Below are 14,554 nucleotides of genomic sequence, written 5' to 3' on the forward strand. Positions count from 1 at the left end.
TGTCTGGCGAGCGCAGGAGCCCTATAGTGAAAAACCTCTCCAAAAATAAATAAATAAATAAATAAATAAATAAATAAATAAACAAATATCTGGCATTTTTCAAGTTCTTGGTTATATCATGTATATTTCCCATATTTTATTTATACATTTAACACTTATTTCTTCTCCCTCACCCCTATACAGACACATACACGTACATATGCAGAGCAAAAAAGCTATTATTAAATCAAGAGCTTATTTTGAAACTGCGTGACTACCCTTCTCTGTTTGCTCAGGAATGAGGAATTTCCTAGACACAGCACTTTAGTACAAAAATAGTGAAAATCCAGGCAAAATCAGATAAGGTAGGCCCCAATGTATGGCTGGGGTTGAAAAAATAAGGCAAGTATAACTGACTACATGTAAAACCATACGAACTGAAAAATACATCCCGCGTACCACGGCCAGCTGCTCAGCACCAGTCCCAAAGGACAGCACTGTTCATTGCTTTTCTTCCCTACTCTTCCCTCACCCTCAACTCATACAAGGCTTCTTTTCTCACCTATGTTTTATCACCCACAGCTCCTTAAGGAAACTTCTTCCTCCTCAGGTGGATGCCTTTGTCCTGGCACCATAAAGTATGTATTTTTCAATAAATATCACATGACGCCACACTAAAATAATGTAATTCTATGCATACAAAAAAAGCACAAGAAAGTGGCAAGACATACCATGCCACAATAATAGAAATCTGGCAAAATTATTCTTATTTATTCTGAATACTTCTATGGGTGAACAATAAAATGCAAATTTATAAAAAAGAAATAAGTAGTCTTATGTGACTGCCAACACTTTGTGTAGTAAAAACTGACTGCAGGAATGAGACAAAGACTGAGAAAGGTAATTCCTGAGAGTCATGCAGACTGAGAAGGGTTTTTTTTTTTTTTTCCTGTGCTGGAGAACTAATTGCTAATCCCAAAATATATGAAGCAAAAACTGACAATTAACAAAACAGGAAATTCACTCATGAGTGGTTCTTAAAATGAGACAAATTTATCTAATTCTATTAGCAAAGTAATTTCCTATAACTCTAATTTCTAGAGAAAAGATCTTTTAGTAGGTAAAAATTGAAGCTATATTGTTTCAAGGTAATGTTCTAATGACTACTCACAAAGAGTAACATAGCCATGTTAATGACCATAATAAAAAATGGTTAACTTCAAACTTCAATTAAGTATACAACATTGTACAACAATCCTAAAATTAGTAACTAATAGTCAGCTTTTTCTTCCATTCCCTGTGATGGCTCTTCAAACAACAGAAAATATTATTCAGATATCTTACCCTTCTACCCTGCCTTCAGAGTCTACTGTCTTAACCAATGGGTCAAGCTACAAGTTAACATTCCTCCCACAATACAAGCAAATTACAGCAAAGAAGTTAAATATAAAAATTTGAGTAGCTTTTAGAGCTAAAGTGGCCATGTGATAGTAAAAAATATGCCTGCATAATTTACTGTACATGAGCCTTTAATAAAACTGAGATTATCCTAAAAAAAAATTGGTAGCTTCTATGAAAATTTAAGTAGAAAACCCAGTATCAGCTAAGTTCAAGTATATATACCCTATATATATCATATGTATGTGTGTGCGTGTGTGTGTGTGTGTATATATGGTAATAATCTCTGTTATTTCTGGGTGATAGTGTAAGGTGAATGATTTTTTATTTTTTTCCCTTTTATTGTCTATTCTTTTATTTTTCTCTTAAGACAGGGTCTTGAGGGACCAGCAGTTAGTGTAATGGCTATGTTGCTGGACTCCTATGTAGTCAATCGCGGTTCGCGTTCCAGAGCCAGTGGCTTGAAACTAATGCCGGGCACGTGTGCGTGTGCATGCGTGCCCAAGATCTTGAGAGGAGAATGGAGGAGAAGGGACTGCAGTGTGGTCATCCCCCCTGGGAGGTGATTTCTCTCTTTCTGTCTCTCTCTGTTTTTCTGGTGAGCACACGCGCCCTATAGCAAAAACCTCTCAACCCTAAAGAAAAAACCCTTCAAAAAAAAAAAAAAAAAAAAAAAAAAAAGACAGGGTCTTGAGACTCTTCTGCTTCAACCTCTCAAATTGCTGGGACTAAAAACACATACCACTGTGGCCTTTGTGCTGGACTGGGAATCAAACCTGGACCTCTCGTATTGTATCAACCTGCAGAGCACAGCACCTTAAGTAGCATGCACCACCGCCATTGAGTCATATTTGTACTTTCATTTTTAATCACTGTATACGTGACAGTGTTCAGGACTAACAGCATAGCAACTTGAACATTTAATGAATCATAAAACAAATACCTTTTCAAACCCTTAATTTTAATTTTTTAATTTGCTAGGGCACGTGCATTCACCAGAGATAAAGAGACAAGAGAAAGTAAGAAGGTAAGGCACTAGGTCAAGAATTCAAACTGCGGTCGACCATGTGGGAGTCTAGTGCGCCCTAACCACTACACCACCTACTGGCCCCTTAGACCCTTAATTTTTAAAGAAAATGACAAGGCAGGGGCCAGCAGGCAGTATGGTGGTTAGGATGCTAGGTTCCCACATGGCTGATCGTGGTTTGAGTCCCAGACCTGCTGGTTTGAAAATCACAACAAATAAACAGATAGATAGACAGACAGACAGATAGATAGATAGATAAATGTTTAAAAATAACAATTATTAAAAAGAAAATGATAAGATATACTGAAAAAGTTCCATATGCTAGACCTCAAGCTCAGTGCTGGGGACACAGGTTTAATTAAAACCTGGGCACAAAGAAAGGCAGATCTATAATGATCATATAAATGACTTCAACAAGTTAATGGAAAAATGAAATTAAAGTATGAGTTTATTTTGCTGCAAAAAAAACCCCAAGTATAGTTTTTTCTTTTTTTTTTTTTTAAGATTTTATTTAACTTTATTTATTTATTTATTTAAATTTGACCAGAGAGAGACAGAGTGAGAGAGAGAGGGAAAGCGAGAAAGCAAGCCTCCAGGTCTGGGACTTGAACTGTGGTTGGCCATGTGGGATTCCAGCACCTGTAACTACTATGCCACCCGCTGGCCCCATAGTTTTTTTCTTAATATGCATTTTCCATGAGTATTTTAAAGATCCTTCCTATAGGTAAGGTAAGTGCTATAATAAAGTTACTTCTTCAGCACAGTCATTTCAATCAGATGAGGGAATAGAAAAAGCATTCTGAAAGAGAGGGTACTTAGCTGATTCAAGAGAATGATGTATGCACAAACTACTTCTGATTGGAGCCATTTCATTGATTAGACCCATTTCATTAAGTAGCACAGTCACTTATTAATGATTAAAAATGAAGGCTCTGCTTTAAATGCCAAATCATTTCTTTTTATACCTCAGATTTCATTAATTTCAAACATCTTTCTTAAATATCTTACAAACTGAAGAGTAAGGTGCTTGCTTTGGCAGAACATCTACTGAAACTGGAACGACAGAGATTAGCATGGCCCTTGTGCAAGGATGACATGCAAATTCGTAAAGTGTATAACTGAAAAGGTATTGTTGATTCATTATATTTCAAGGTGGTTCGATCACAGCCAATCAACACGACTTTTAATCTGCTTCTGTGGCTGTGTTTGAAAAAATAAAGTTCTATTTGAATAATCTATTTTCCCAAGAAAAATAAATAAAATAAATTGAAATCAGGAGACTCAGAGAAAAGGAAAATCTTGTCTTGTTAGAATGTGTTAGGCTATACAAAATCTGTAAATATGTATAACTGAAAAGGTATTGTTGATTCATTATATTTCAAGGTGGTTCGATCACAGCCAATCAACACGACTTTTAAACTTTCATCTAAATGGCATTTCTAAAGTGTCTGCTGATGACTTAAATCGGGATAGGCAAACTATAACAGTAAGTAGCTTTATTATTTTTCTTTCTTTCTTTGTTTAAAAGGAAAGGTATTTATTGAATAAAAGTGAAAGTCCACTCCTGAGAGAGAGAAGCAGGTCTGAGTGGACAGAGAAAGAGTGGCTCGAAGGGCCCTGGCAGTTATATTCTCTGAGGTTTATAATTTTTAAATCTAGGTCATGTAGGTTGATCACTGGCTGGGGCCATGGACTGTTCTCATCTCACTGGCTCTATTAAATGCCAGCAGCCTGGTTTTCTAATATTAATTTTTTTCCAGCTAGAAATGTATTTTATATTTTGGGAGGGAAGGATGAAGGGAAAGAGAGAGAACTGTATACAGACATCGTACATGGCCCACAAAGTCTAAAATATTTACTATCTAGTACTTTACAGAAAAAGTCTACCCACTATTGAAAAATCTCTGAATGAATTTCTGTTCATTCTGAAGTTACGACCTATCTTACCAATTCATATTATCTGTTCAGCAAGAAGTCATAAGGAAGGCATCATAATTGCCGTGGAGCCTAAACACATGTACAATCACAGTCATGTGTCACAGGGGGATATATTCTGATAAATACATTAATATGTAGATATGTGATTGTGCAAACATTACAGTGTATTTGCACAAACCGAGATCATACAGCTTACTACACACCTGGGCTACATGGTATAATCTTATGGGAACACCATCGTATATGCAGTCTGCAATGTCCTTAGATTGTGCATGACTGTACTTGCTCACAGTGGGAGAAAGACAGAGGGTGAAGGGGTTTCTAAGGATAAGCAAGAGTGGGTAGTTAGCTCAGAAAGATGTGGGTTTTGAGGATACTGGGAGGAATCCAAGGACATACAGTTAAAGCAGACAAAAAGTGCAGAGTGATCCTAAGGAGCTCTGCAGTGAGTTGATCAGGTTGAGGGTAACTACTAAGATATTAATGGCATACAGCATATGAAATCTAGGTCTACCAAGAAAAAGGTGACATAGAGACATGAAGCTACCTGCCCAGATTCACAGAACAAGAGTGGGAGACAAAGAACTGGATTACAACCTCCCAAATCTCTATCTAGCTCTTCCCACTGTATCTCACTACCCTCTCACCACAGGGCTACATGAACTTCGAAATATACCACTATCGACTCGTCATAAGTTAGCCCAAAGACCTTAGCAGGACCTGTCTCTTCGGAGTTTCCCTCCCTCTCCAAATTATCAGTTATTTCTCGGGGAATAACTGAGCAAGGTGAATGCAAGTCTCAAAGAGGTGGAGGAAAAAGCAACCAGCTCTATTTCCCAGAAGACATTAGGAAAAACAAGAAAATGTTGACACATTTTACATTTGGACAGAAAAATATCATTAAAATAAGCCTTAACAAATCCAATGCCTAGAAAGCAATAAGAAACAATGACTTTTAAATAATTTACCTGGTTCCAATTTTATTACTTTAATTGCGGCTAATTCACCAGTGTTAACATTCCGTGCCTAAAAAAGAAAAAAAAAAAAAGATTATGAAAAAGTTTTTACAAAAAATTTTTACAAAATGGCATTTTACTTTATTCTTATGTTTTCAATTGTATCTTTTAAAACAAGAAATACAAAATTGATTCATATTTACGAAGCACAGTGTTTTCTTTTTTCTTTTTTTTTTTAAACCATTACAGGGTGTGTATACTCGCACAAGAAAGAAAGCATCCCCAGTGAGGTGTGATCATGCCACAATCCTTTTCCCTCCATTTTCCCATCCCGACAGGACATTGGGCATGCACATACACAGGCTTGGCGTGTTTTTGCAAGTTGCCATGGCTGGGATCCAAACCACAGTTGGCCATGTGGGATCCAGGTCCATACGTACAGCACTTAATCACTGTGCTGCTGAGCTGCCCCCAAACATAATATATTCTTCACCATGAATTTCAACATAAATACATGTGCACATTTAGTATCAGCAATAATAACAAAAGCTAATACAGAGACATTAGTGTGCATGTGCCAGGCATTAAGTGTTCTTATATTAATTCATTTAATCCTCATAACAGTCTTAAGAGGTAGGAGTTAATATTATCCCCATATTGTGAAGAGGAGACTGAAGCACAGAAAAGTTAAAGAACTTGTCCTGGTCACACAGTTCGGTCACACAGCTTATAAGTGACAATGGATTCAAATGCAGGCAGCCTGACTCCAGAATGTAACCCCTTAAGCATCACACTATATATTATCATTCATTGAAAGACTGAAAAAATTTTTTAAATTTTAAATTAATTAGCCTTAACTTTTTCATTTAAAAACTCTAGAACATGAAAGGCTAGCACTATTAAATAATTATGAAAACAGCACTCTTGCCTTCTTTTAAACACAACTTATAGCAGTCAAATTTTGTTCAAACTAATTTATATGAAATGAGATAGATTTTCAAATGGATAGTGCTAGATAAATATTTGTTCCTTCCTCAAGGATAAACAGATAAAGAAATGGTGAACCAGAGTATCATTCTGGGGGCATTCTGTAAAAGGGAGTCAGGGTGCACCTGAAAAATATTCAGGTATATTATTACATCAACTTTAGCCATAATTTCTCAAACACTATCACAACTACTCGCCTCTCTTTACACTTTGGTTTTTTTTTTCCTCTGTTAGGTTCCTACTTTACATCCTGTCCTTCAAGCCACATCTTTTTTGGCATCGCCTACAAGTAAGAAAATATGCTATTCTGTCCCGTTCTCAACATTTTAAAATCATGCCTTTTTTTGGGGGGTGGGAGGTTACTGAGAAGACACTTAAGAGAATGGGTGATTATATTATGGGACAGCAAATAAATATGAAGTCATACAGGGCACTAGCATGATTATTTATATAATAGTTGAAATGCTGTTCTCAATGACCACACGAGGGCACACTCTGTATTGACAATACAAGTTACTCTAAAGTGTTTGACCAAAATGATGGCTATACACAATGTACTCATATAAAATAGATTTACTAATAGTTAACACTAGCATATATTTAACAGAAAAGCTATGACAGTAATCTACTGGTGAATAATTTACTGAAGTCAATATTTCTACAGATTTAACTTATGAATACAATATTTCAAACGGTGTTATCAGTCTATAACAGAATACTCTAAAGCAGTCTTAAAATTATGGGTTTTTCTTAGAGTCAATTAAAAAAAGACAATTAAAATGATGACTGCTTTTTTGCTTTCTATGCTCTGAAATATTTTCTGGCAGATACTTATTTGGCAAATATTAAGATATTTCACAAAAAGAAGGGGAGAAAGAGTTAAAGAAATAAAACCCCCGGGAAACTTCCATTTCTGAGTCTTAATTCATCAAAATCCATGTTTATTATTGACAGTTCTTTAAGGCATTTTAATTAACTAAGAATCTTGGCTTTCTGAATAAAATACATAACATTTTGCTGTCTCTAAACTGACAATGGTCAAGGTTATATGTTGAGGTAGTATAAAAATCAGTATTATCTCTAATATTCTGTCCCAACCAACACACACAATCCCACAGATCCTGGGTAACCTCAAACCTCAAATACAAGTGAGCTTGGTAAGGAAAATCCTGCAAATCTGAAAGGAACTCCATGAAACTACTAAGTTCCCAAGTTGTTCCAGGATTCAGTTTGGTTTCATGAGCCTTTTAGACACTATTCAGATTAGAACTAGTTGAGGAAAGAATTTTTCTGAGACGATTTCATCCTGGTTGCTCAGTTATCTTCAACTCAGAAAACTAAACAACACAATCCAGAAGCACTCACTAAGAGCTCAAAAATAGTGTTAGGTCCTATATAAAGTTAGACTCTGTCAGGATCAGTAAAACAGCACCTTCTACTCTGTACTGATCACCCCAGAGCACTCACAGCTTACTATTCATATTCATTCCAATGTGACTATGAAGAAAGAGTCTGAAGTGAGAGTTAAGAAGTGCAAAAGTTGAGACCTGGCTCTGTTAGTAGGAGGTAATGTGATCTGAGGAAATCTTTTCCCCCGTTTCCTTTTCTCATCTTCTCTACCTATAATTTAAAAACAAGCAAGTGAAATCAGGCTATTTCTAAAGTTCTATTTCTAAAAGTCAAGGTTTACATCAAGTTATCTGTCTAATGAATTCTAAATACTGAACCAGCTGTCTAGTTATATTTACACAACTATATATATATATATATATGAATATATGAAGTTGAACTACAAAATGAAACAACAAAACAATGGCACTAATTTTGAACCAACATACTTAAAATGAGATCTAGCAATCTGTACTTAAAGCTACTGAGATACTTCTGATACACAGCTTTGGGGATCCAGTCTAAAGCACCGTGCCATTCAAACTGTACAAAGTAACTACCAACTCCTATCTGCAAAGGGTGTTAGATGTTACAGATGGCTTCATAAAAGTGATACCACTTATGAGACATTTGAAAGATGGACTAGAACAGGATCAACCTACAAAAGGGATGAAGAGAAAGCATACAAAGAATAACAAGAGCAAAGACTTAGGGACAGGAAAAACAGACTATTTTGAGTTTCCAGGCAGGCCAAATTTCAGGGTGCCTCCCATACAAATACACCCTTTCAGAGGGAAATGGATAACCCACACTCACTGGGGAAGGAACAGCTTCACATTTGCTTTAGCACAGTTAATTGAAGAGGCATGTGCCAACATCAAGGGCAACTAAATCACAGGAAGATCGGAGTCAGGGACTTACAGCCCTGGTCCCCAGGACACCCTTGATTTTCACCTACTGCCTCAGCAGAATTATACACAGTGCTTACGTCCACTCTCAAATAACTAAACATTTATTTAACTGGATGATAAAGTACAAGGTCCACTCAACCAATAAACCCTAAGCTGACATGAAAAAAAGAGGCTGGCCTCTCTAAAATAGTGGACAGCAAACATGCCTATTTCACAGTTTCAGTGGGGCACAGTCACACTCATCTGTGTAAGTACCATCAATGGCTGCTTTCACAATACACTGGCAGACTTGTGTAGCTGAGATGGTGACCATATGGCTCGCAAAGCCTGAAGAAGTATTACTATCTGGCCCTTCATCAAAAGGCTTTGCTAGCCCTTGTTCTAAAACAGCGCTGTTCAGTAGAAATTTCTGCACTGCCAGGAATGTTCTGTATCCACACCTTCCAATATAGCCCCATATTTCACGTACCTACTGATTAACTGAAATGTAGCCAGTGCAAATTAAGAATTGAATTTTGTTTAAGTATGTATGTGTATGCAATAAAATATTTAAAATTGGAGATTTTTAAACTTTTAAAATTACCACACAGTAAAGTAGATTTGGGGGATAAAATTCCAATAATTTTAACACATGTAGATTTGTGAAACCATCACTGCCATAATAAAACAGAGAAGTTCTATTGCTGCAAAACCTCCACTGGAAGCTATATCCACCCTAATCCCTGGCAATCACTCATCTGCTTGCTCTCTGTCACCATTATTTACCTTTTTAAGACTATCATATAAATTAAATTATCCATTATATAGCCTCCTGAGACATTTTTCACCAAATTGTTGCATATATCCTAAGTTTATTCCTTTCATTGCTGAGTAGTATTCCATTGTATGGATGTACCATGGTTTATCCATTTACCAGCTAAAAGGCACCTGGGTTGTTTACAATTTTTGGCAAATAACAATAGCACTTCTACAGACATCTGTATACCAGTTACATAAATACCCCCCAAACTGGGACTACATCATACCAGGTGGTAGGTGGAAGCTTAAAAAGAAGTATCTAACTCTTGTGGCTATCCCATGGCTTGTTTCCAGCAGCAAGGAATGTATGAAGTGCAAACTGCCCCACATCCTTGCCAGTAGTCAGGAGTCTTTCTTTTAGTCACTTTGTTTTTAATTGCCAGAGGGCACATACACTTAGCAGAGAGAGAGAGAAAAAACACACTTCCATGAAGTGTGGTCATGTCACAATCTTTTCTCCTCTATTTTTCCACTGCATCAGGACTTTGGACATAAAAGGTCATGCGCCTGGCAAGTTTTTTAGGCCACTTGAAAAACTGTCTGGGCCATGTACTGTGCTGACTGACATGTTACAGAGCCAGCCCTATTTCAGCCATTCTAGTAGATGTGTAATGGTATCTCACAATGGCTTTGGTTTACACTTCCCTAATGGTTACTGATAAACATCTTATTCATGTGCTCATCTGTTATCCTTTAATTGTCTTCCAGTCTTCTGTCCAAGTTTTTACTGGGATATTTATTTTCTTACTGATGATTTTCAAAAGTTCTTTAAATATTCCAGATACAAGTCCTTTCTCAGATACATGATTTGCAAATGTTCTCTCCCAGTCATTAGCTTGTCTATCATTCTCTTAACAGTGTTTTTTACAGAATGTTAAGGACTGAATTGTGTTTCCCCCTACTGCCCATGAACTCATGTGTTGCAGCCTTAATCCTCACCACTTCAGAATGTGACTGCAAATGGAGACAAGGCATTCATCAATTAAGGTAAATGAGTCATATAGGTAGATCATAATCCAACATGACCATTGTCCTTGGAAGAGCATAGACCATTAGAGACACATGCACGCAGAGATGAGGCCATGTGAAGAGATGGGGGAAAAAAAATCTTGGGTCAGCCCCACAGCCTAGTGGTTAAAGGATCTGGACTCGGTGGCTTAAACTCACGCTGGGCGCGTGTGCGTGCGTGCCCAAGATCCCGAGAGGAGAATGGAGGAGAAGGGATGGCGGGGAGGCTATCCCCCCTGGGTGGTGATTTCTCGCTGTCTGGTGAGCACACGTGCCCTGTAGCGAAAACCACTCAAAAAAAAGAAATGTGGCTTTATAAAAATCACTGAGGATTTCACACATGAATACTGTGAATTAAAAAAAATAAAACTGGTGGCAAAATGTTAAATAGATGGGATATTTCCTTATGCAAATAACTGGTAGTCCAGATTAAGCATAATATTATTAAGAAACACAAAATAGTCTATCCAATAAAATATTTGTTTCCAAAAAAGTCTTTTAAGGTAACTTCTATCTCACAAAACAATACGATCTTCTATGTGTCAGTCAAAAAATTTTGTGTCTATCCACTTTTGCCTATAATAATAAGTATATCCATTAAAAAAAAAAAAAAAAAAAAGCTGGGGCCAGCAGATGGTGTACTGGTTACATTGTTGGGCTCCCACATAATCGACTGCAGTTTGAATCCTGGACCTGGAGGCTTAAACTCATACAGGCATGTGTGTGTGTGCCCAAAATCCTTAGAGGAGAATTAGAGGAAAAGGGATTGCCATCCTCCTGGGGGGTGATTTCTCGCTTTCTGTCTCTCTGTCGAACACAGAGGTCTACAGCAAAAATCTGTCTTAAAAAGAAAAAGAAAAGAAGCTATTGTAAAAGCAAGCTTCATTTTTTTTTTAATTTAAAATTACTTATGTTTGGATTTGGGGTGTGTGCAATGTAACAAATTACTGGAACATTTGCCTACATTTGAGGGCTGGATATATATCTTTAATGGAAAGGACACTTTTTAAAGACACCAAACTTGAAAGTAAGTTGAATATGTTTCCAAGACAAACAGACTAACTTATTAGCTTTATCAAGTGTTTTGTTTTTTGTTTTTTTTTTTTTTTTTAGAGAGAGATTTTTGCTCCTGGGTATGTATGCTCCCTGGAGGGACAGAGACAGAGAGACATAAAGATTTCTTTTAAAGTGATTTCTCACTCCCCCCACCAGGAGGGATAAACCATGGTTTTTTTTTTTTTGTTTTTTTTTTTTTTTTAGAGAGAGATTTTTGCTCCTGGGTATGTATGCTCCCTGGAGGGACAGAGACAGAGAGACATAAAGATTTCTTTTAAAGTGATTTCTCACTCCCCCCACCAGGAGGGATAAACCATGTGGAAATCCCTTCTCCATTCTCCTCGGGATTTTGGGCAGGCATTACATGCTCTCCCACAGCAGTGGTCGACTACGCTGGAATCCAGCAACCAGCCATTTGTTACTTACTGGTCCCAGCTTTATCATATTTTTGACTGTTACTCTTATGAAGCACTCTTACCAATAGCAGAAACATTTTTTGTTATATAAAATTTTTTTCTACTTCCACTAAAAATTTTCCTATTACAAGAGAATGCTTGATATGGATACAATTTTTTCCCCTCTGTTTCCAGCACCCTTCAACAGCATCTCTTTGGTCCCTATTACTGCTATGCTTTTACCTTGATTACATCATAGTAATCTCAGGAACCTGAACAAAGGCAATTTAACGGGAATCGAGAAAATTGGTTAAAATTCTACATTTTGTGTTTTCTGTTCTTTATTTTGGATTTTCCAGGTTTGTGGTTAACCAAGGCAAAATTTGGCAAAAGTCACACTATATTGATGTAAATAATTATTTTCAGTAATTACCTGCTGCACTGTCAATCCAGAGGAATACAGAACAGTCCTCAAATGAAGGGACAGAACTGATCACGGCCACCCCTCTCCAGCAAAGCTGGATTTGAACCTGAGTCAGAGGAGTCTCAATAAATTATGAAAGAGTTTGGCCAGGTAGATGAGGAAGAGAAATTTAAGAGCAGATTATAGAAAAAGCAACAGGATCAGTTCAGAGAGTAAAATGGGGAGAATGTGGCTTGGGCTAAAGACAAGACTGTTTGGCAACAGCTAAAGACCCAGATCTTTGACAATAACTTGAACTGACCTCACCAATACTAAAAACATTTTTTTCAGGTACCACACTTTAGCACAATAGCTTGTGGTTTTCTATGATATTCCCACAAAGGGTCTATAAGAGCTAAAGTAAGGAACTTGAATAAGGAGTTTCTGTCACCCCTGGTCAATACTGTGTCCTCCTCCTAAAGTCTCTTGAGTTTGGCTTGGTAAGGTACCTGCAAAGCTATACATCATGAAGAGTCAAAATCTAAGGGCATGACATCCCACTACAAAGATTACAAATTTGCTCTACAAAATACACATACAGCATCCTGAAATTCATTTAGAAGTGAAATGTGTGAGATTAATGAACATTTTTTAATAAATTAAGAGGTAAATTGCTGTAGGTATGAAAATATCAATATGAAGATTCCTCAAAGATCTACAAATAGAACTACCATACATGATACAGCAATCCCACTCCTTGGTATCTACCCAAAGGAGAGAAGAATGCTAAGTCAGAAAAGTACTTGCACATCTATGTTTGTTGCTGCATTATTCACAATTGCTAGAACATGGAACCAACCCAAATGTCCATGATCAGAAGAATGGATTGAGAAAGTGTGGTACATATACTCTTCAGAATACTGTTTAGCCATAAAAAAACAACAAGACCGTGGCTTTTGACAGACAGTGGATGAATATGGAAGATTTCTGCTGAGTAAAGCAAGCCAGACTATGAAGGAGAGACACTGTATATGTCCACTTAATATAAACCAACTGTCCACACTCTGTTGCTGAAACTGAATGACCAGAGGACATAGAAACATAGAAAATGGTCACAGATACCGGATACAGTGCGGAAAGAGGGTGGGAGAAAGAGGAGAGTCTGAGCAAAGACATTAAGGAGAAAATAGAGAGGCAAGACATTTATGCGACAAAGAAATGAGTTATTATCTGTTGATGGTATTGTGTATAGTATCCCCAACTGGACTGATGAGAAGTGTATTAATGTTGGAACATTCGCTTTACAAGCTAAGTGACATATGTGATTGAATGTATAAAAGAAATTAAAATAAAATAAAAAGAAAACATACTAAGAAGATAACAATATTTAGAAATGTGTGTTTCTGGTACAGGATTAGACACATACATCAATGGAACAAAACAGTCTCCAAATTTAGAATAAGATGAAGTTGTAATTTAAAGTCAACTGGTAAACACACTTTTAGAACTGACTATTCAATTGGGGGAAGAAAATTTATACCCCTATTTCATGCTACACACACACACACACACACAAATACACACAAATAAATTCAGATGTTTTAAGATTTAAATGACAAAAAACAAAATTATTAAAATACTAGAAGAAAATATAGTGCATTTTGATAATCATGGAGTGAAGGCCTGTAAACAGAACATGAACCCAGACAGTGAAACAAAGCAACATACAAATTAAAGATTCTCCATGGCAAAATAAATATGAAGAAAATGAACAAAGGATGATACTAAATAGTAATTTATATAAAAAGTACAGCAACTTAAATAAAAATTTTTGATGTCAGTTTGGCAAAGTTTAAAATGAATGATATAAATGAATGTGAAAAACTGAGAATGATCATTCTCATATATTCATGATGGGGATAAAAAATTAAAACAATAATTTTTAAAGATCAATTTTTAGTATCACCATTTCAAAATACATACTTGTAAGCCTAGCAATTTCACTAACACTCTGTTCTATTCTTAAAAAAAAGGTAAAAAGATAGATGTATATGAATATTTGTGGTAGAAATATTCACAATTAAATGATAAACAACCTAAACGTCCACTGCTAAAAAAACCATCGAACAAAATTATGGTGACATCACAGAATGAAACATCATATAGAGTAGAGCCTTATGTATTGACATAATAAGGTATATATCCCATGGTACTGAATTAGGAAAGCAAATACATATTATTAAAAATAACACAAATAGGGCCCAGCAGTGGCTTGGTGGCTGAGGATGCTGGACTCCTACATGGCTGAC

General features: G+C 36.4%; 1 protein-coding gene and 1 non-coding gene across 4 annotated transcripts in view; one reads left to right on the forward strand and one right to left on the reverse strand.

Annotated features, from left to right (window-relative positions):
• MAP4K3 (mitogen-activated protein kinase kinase kinase kinase 3) overlaps window positions 1–5,364 on the reverse strand; it is a 124,657-nt gene extending 119,293 nt beyond the window's left edge. For all 3 annotated transcript variants that reach the window (XM_014588928.2, XM_027773007.1, XM_014588927.2), the window contains exon 1: window positions 5,311–5,364. The gene's annotated coding sequence lies outside the window, so the exon portion shown is untranslated. The remainder of the gene's footprint in view (window positions 1–5,310) is intronic.
• On the forward strand, window positions 3,428–3,529 carry LOC114008297 (U6 spliceosomal RNA). Its single transcript, XR_003549857.1, has one exon. It is a non-coding gene; the product is annotated as a U6 spliceosomal RNA (small nuclear RNA).
• Window positions 5,365–14,554: the final 9,190 nt, after the last annotated feature.

The sequence above is a fragment of the Tupaia chinensis genome, unplaced genomic scaffold (genome assembly GCF_000334495.1).
Source record: "Tupaia chinensis unplaced genomic scaffold, TupChi_1.0 Scaffold000317_1, whole genome shotgun sequence".
Lineage (NCBI taxonomy): Eukaryota > Metazoa > Chordata > Mammalia > Scandentia > Tupaiidae > Tupaia > Tupaia belangeri.